The sequence below is a fragment of the Gopherus flavomarginatus genome, chromosome 3 (assembly GCF_025201925.1).
Source record: "Gopherus flavomarginatus isolate rGopFla2 chromosome 3, rGopFla2.mat.asm, whole genome shotgun sequence".
Classification (NCBI taxonomy): Eukaryota; Metazoa; Chordata; order Testudines; family Testudinidae; genus Gopherus; species Gopherus flavomarginatus.
The window spans coordinates 37,003,761-37,010,057 of record NC_066619.1 but is presented as its reverse complement, the minus strand read 5'-3'; positions in this window follow the sequence as shown (position 1 = coordinate 37,010,057).

Sequence of the window (6,297 nt, the reverse complement as noted above, 5' to 3'; positions counted from 1 at the left end):
ATGCATTTAATCTAGTGTTTCCATTAACCTCAAAACTTCTTAAACTTTATGGACAAGAGTCATTGTGGGACAAGAGCACTTGTGTTTTAAAATTTATTTTCCCCATGGTTCTAACATCTGCTGTAAAAGGTCTTCAATAAGAACAGCGTCACAATTTTTCCTTTCAAAATAAGCTGATTCATTGCTGAACCTGATACTTCACATACACTGGAGGATCAAACTTATACTGTGTAATTCCAGTTATCCTGATTCCCTGCATCTGAAAACCCTAGTTATCCGAATCCACAGTGTGTTCTCCGGGTAGTCCTATGTTCATTAATCATTTTTGTTTATCCGAATGTCTTATCTGAAACTTTGGATGTCCCACAGACCATTCAGATAAGTGTGCTGTATACAGATACTGTACTTTAGAAAAACTAAACCCAATTATGCTTCATAATAACCTGAAACTATTAAAGCATGTTCAGTTTCTGTTCACTGGAGGGGTGGGGAGAGGAGGCTAGGGGAAAGAGCACTGTATTTTGTGCTACTTCTAGAATAACGACGAATGTTACTACAAAAAGGAACTGTGCCATGCCACCAACGTATGAAAAAGAATGTTTATAAACCAGCAGCGTGCATAACTAAAAACACCCCCTGTGGCTTTTGTACTGGGGCAGGTGTGGAGCCCTGCATTGCTACATGGTTTTGGCAGCATATGTAAGCAGGGGCCACACACAATACAGAAGCACATAGTGAGTTTTTCCCAGTCTCTGAGATCAAGTCCACACACATACCATCTGAAGATGGCCCATGTATGTTACAGAGGCTGAGGGAACTAGGGTCTGCAGAAGAGAAGAGTGAGGGGGGATTTGATAGCAGCTTTCAACTAGTTAAAGGAGGGTTCCAAAGAGGATGGAGCTAGGCTGTTCTCAGTGGTGGTAGATGACAGAACAAGAAGCAATGGTATCCAGTTGCAGCAGGGGAGGTCTAGGCTGGATATTAGGAAAAAACTATTTCATTAAGAGGGTGGTGAAGCACTGGAATGGGTTAGCTAGGGAGGTGGTGGTAGAATCTCCATCCTTAGAGGTTTTTAAGGCCTGGCTTGACAAAGTCTTGGCTGGGATGATGTAGTTGGTGTAGTCTACTTTTAGCAGGGGGTTGGACTAGAGATGGCCTCCTAAGGTCTCTTCCAAACCTACATAAGGATGGCCGTACCGGGTCAGACCCAAGGTCCATCTAGCCCAGTGTCCTGTCTACCAACAGTAGCCAATGCCAGGTGCCCCAGAGGGAGTGGACCTAACAGGCAATGATCAAGTGATCTCTCTCCTACTATCCATCTCCCTCACTGAAATGTTTATAGTTTGCCATATCAAGGTACAGTTTAACCAATAGCAAACATACACTGCTCTCAACAACTGTACTTGACTTTTCTGGTGTAAATAAAGCCAAAATGCAGCATTACGGCCTTACTTTGTTTATCCACCTTGGTGCTTCTCTGATTCCTCCCATATTTCTTCAAACCATATCCCTTCGGTGGAGTTTGCAGAGCTACATGGGCCCTTGGTATCACAGCAAACCAACGAGTAGCTTTTAGGTTGAACGTAGAATGTGGAGGGGCAAGTTATAAAATAAACTGATAGACTACATTGAGCTCAAGCCATGGAAAGATATGACCTACTGTTGTCATGAGAAGAGAATGTTCATGTCAGTGGGTTTAATGCCTATTAATTACAAATGTGATCAGTGTTTCTCTTAGCAGAACATACAAGGAGTCTCAGTGCTACATCAAGGAGGAAGCAGCAATGTTTGTATTCCAAAGGAAGCTATAGATATAAATGTGGGCCAATTTTTGGAGTCCTTGTGTGATTAAAAGATCGACTGGCTTCAAAGAGAGTTTTGCCTGAGTACGATTAAGATTTTGTCCCAGCTAATTACCTGGGGAGCACTCACACTTCACACAGTATGCACGTCTGTAGTGTATACTAATGAACTTTTTGTCCCCAGCACGAATTTTTCAAAGTTTAAAAATAAAAAACAAAGAAAATTACAGCCCATTCTTTGCTTAAAGTCTCTCTTGTTAAGTTCTAAATGCTTGGCGTGGACTGTGCGATGAACAGTAACGTTTACAATTCCACAGTACGCTGCTGCTGTATTTCATCTTACCATACTGTCAGATTGCTCTAGATAGAGAAGAATGGTGACTGAAAGTTAGAATAGCTGCTTTAAACTTCCTAAATCACTTCAGTTGTTGCCAAAAGTTATTTTGCTATGGCAGCACCAATTCTTATGATGGCAGGTATCATCCCTCTTTACCAAGGTATATACATCTAATGGAAAGAGTCCTCCAGTCAACTATAGTGTTGTTTATTGTCCTCACACCCAATTTTTCATCTCTTAGCCTACTTTGTGCAACATTCCTTTCTCTGTAGTATGAGAGAGTTCACAAATTTTTTTTTTTTGGCAAGATAAAGGATTTTAGCTCATTTTATAATCTAAATAATTATGTCACCATGTGTCTTTTGAAGCCTAAATTGCCTCTGACTATTGGAACATCTGTAATGAAGGTGAAACTTAAGGTGAACAATTAATGGCAACACTGTACAACTGCTCTCCCTCCTCACATTTCAGAACCCAGATAAGTGACCTGCTTTCCCCCTACCCCTGACTGCCTATAGAACACACACACACACACACTCTCTTTCCCCATGGCCTCAGCTACTGGGAATTGCAAACATAGGTAGATGGAGGGGTGTAAAGTAACAAGCCCTCAGGAGTAAGGTACAGCTATCTGAAGCCTAAGCTAAATTACACTGATTGCCAGTGTCCCCAAGGGGCCAAATTGGGAGCTGAGGTTCAGCAAGACAGAAGAGCTCTGGCCATGTTCTTTTTGATCCAACTACACCACTAGACCAGCAGAAGAGAGGCAGTGAGGTGGCTACACTCTTTATATATCACTGGAGGATCCTCATATGGTTAGATGACCTTACCAGGGCCAGATACACCAGTTTACAGCCAGATTCTGCCAGCAGTTTCGTCCAATTTTACCTCCTTTCTTCAGTTCTCCTTGTGTGGATCTCCAAAACCTTTATATCTTCTGGATACCTTCTAAGTAGCAGCAGTTGTTAAGTATGCTTCTAACCTAGAGGTGGGCAAACTACGGGCCGCAGGCCACATCTGGTCCACGGGATCGTCCTGCCCAGCCCTTGAGCTCCCGGGCAGGGAGGATGTCCCTACTCCTCCGCAGCCTCAGTTCGCCGTGCTGCCAGCGCTCTGGGAAGAACAACTGCAAGAGCCGCCAGGTGTAGTGTATTAAATTGGTCCCCCTAGGAACGTGATACTTATGGAGCACCAGGACTGGCAACCATAAGTAGTACACTGTAAGTAGCACATTCCTAGGGGAGCAATTTAATACACTACACCTGCCCTCCATATAGTTTCAGAACCCTGATGTGGCCCTCAGGCCAAAAAGTTTGCCCACCCCTGTTCTAACCTCTGCACTATGCAAGAAGGTTAGGTCCTTTTCTCTCAGGTGCAGACCTTGCCGCAGATATCCATGGCTTTGTCACTTTGAGGATGGGCTACTTCAAGTGTGCAATACATGAGGCTGTTCCAGCAAACCATCCAAAAGTTGCAGCTAGCACAAAACAAGAGGGCCTCTGTGAAGTTTCTGGCAGACAGCACACAGCTGTGCTCACCAACAGATTTCCAGAAGAAGTTGAAGGTCGTAGTTTTGACCTAAGAGGTCGAAAATAGTTTATGACCCAGCTATTTGGCAGACCACCTCCCTCTCCATTATACTGCAGCAGTTGTGACCAGCTGAGAGATATGAGCTAACACCCCCACACAGAAAGTTTGAGGGGTTGTCTTCCCCGTGAGATGGGCTGATCTTGATGCCTACACTCAGATAGCAGCAGACAGCACCATTTCATTTGGAACAGTCCCAACAAAGTCAGCCTCTCCCACTTCAGCAGCAGGCTTCCTGGGTCCCAAAAGCGTATTCCAATTGAAGTATGTAAAGGTCAGGCATTCGTCTTATGTAAGTGCATAGCAGCCATTACACCCATAGCCTTTCCTTTATTTGATTTTATCAAATTTAATAAAATGTTTGTTATTAAAAAAAAAGGGTAAGAGGCCTTCTGGCACAACAGCAGCATTTTCCACTGTACTGGGATTGACCCTAGCTTACAAATGAACGTGGGTCTATGGATTTCTGGCCAGTTTATCTTACAACACATCACACAGATTGAAACTTTTAAGCAGTTTTATTTCTGCAGCCTACGTCTGGAGACCTGCAGCATCTCCTGCCTGACTAGAGGAATTGCGTAAATATCCACTGTGGTACAAGATGCTCAGCTTCTCTCTTAGCTAGAGAAAGAAACTCAGAGAATCCTTAGAGACAAGCAATAAAGAGCATTAATTAAGGGCTACAAGCCAATATTTTCAAATCCAGCTAGCTAAAGTTAGGCTCCTAAACCCATAGCTAGGCATCTAAGTGTCAGTGGCCTGGTTTTCAGAGGTATTGAGAACTGGCAGCTTCCAATGACAACAGGAACTAGGATAATTGCTCAGCCCTTTTGAAAAACAAGGCCATGTCTAATTCAGAGCTATGCAGGTTTGAACATTTGGGCCATAAGCCCCAGGAACAACTCATAACTGCTGTTGGCTGGCTTCCAGCACGTATGCTAGAGCACTAGAACAGCAGAGTAAAACGTTGGTTAAAATTTGGGATAGTAGAACAGAAAATAGACCACATGCAAGGCAAAACAAAGTTAAAAAGAGTGAAAACTGGCTTATAAAATCTGTTAAAAACAGCTTAAAAAGTGGAAAATAATGGTCACTTCTTTAAGCAGTGGGTTGCAGATGTTTACTATCGGAAATAAATTTATTCTGAGACAGGGAAAAGACCTTTAGCTGCAAAGTGTGTTTTGTAGACATCCCTTTACTGTCCTCTAGTGGTAGCTTTTTAGTTAAACAGAGACGTTTGATAAAACATGAATCTGTAGCACATTTTAATTTGTTTTTGAATAAAAAACTAATGTGAATTATAGTAGATGTACTGCCATCTCCCTGCAAGAGACCCATTTTCTATCAAACCAAAATTCATTATGAAAATATAGACCACCATTTTCAAAGACTATTTGTTAGCTTGCAAAAGCAGTAACACCACAATAAAATAATGCAGTCAGAAGCCTTTATAACAGATTGGAGCATACAACTGGCCTTGCAAATTGATTTTTCCTTTAAAATAAATTTTGGCCAGGTATACAAGCTCTTCACCCTGGCTAACTGCAGTATTTCCCTGAAGTTAGTGTATACTGGCCATTGCATCTGACAAGGATGTCGGAGCATCTTGTATGTTCTCTTTGGCTGAATAGTCCAACCTGTGAGGAACAAGGTTACAAACAGATATCACACAGAATTCTTAATGATGCATGAATGCCTGTGCATGAGGTTTTTTTACATGAGAAGATCATTACACAGTGGAGGGATCACTCTCTTGGCTGCTGAAGTGAAAGACCAATGCCACAAAAAGTCACAGAGACTGGAAATTTCATTAGCCACTGTGACTGGCCATTGACTTCTTTTGTGACTTGCCAAGCCTTATATATTCTACAATACATTCTTGCAGTGCCTAACTACCTGCTGGACTTAATACGCAGAGGATAGGCATTTCTACCTTCTGCCTGGTTTAGCCCACCAGTCAAAGTGGTGTCCCAGGATGTGGCCACAGCTACTTGGAATCACAGAGTGGGTATGAAATGAGGAACAATGAAAGAGAACCCCTCAGAGTGAAACTGCACTGACTTTCAGAGGTGCAATGGTTACAGTAGTACCTAGGTTAACACAATTAAGTCATGTTTGTGATCTCACATCAGTCTAAATCAGAAACAACAAAAGTTTATACTGGCAGCGTAGGGCTTCTCCACTGCTTTACCTATACTAGTTAATTTAAAGCTGTACAATCCCCCTTCCCATTCTTCACCCCCAAAGTACGGATACAGTTATACTGGCATAGCTGTTCCTGAATGGGAAGGAGAAGCAGCTCTATTCATATAAGGCACAAAGTATAACTGCAGCCGCAGAAGGGGTTGAACTAGTATAACTATGGCAGTTAAAAAACCAAACAATGACAAAAACACCCTTCACCCAAATGACTGCATTGGTACAAATAATTGTATTGGTAGAAAAATCAGAAGATCAGAAGCAGGACCACAGCCTTTCAGAGACTCACTTTAAACAGAAAGAATGAGGAGGCACCTTGGAGACTAACATTTATCTGGGCATAAGCTTTCATGGGCTAAAACCCACTTCATC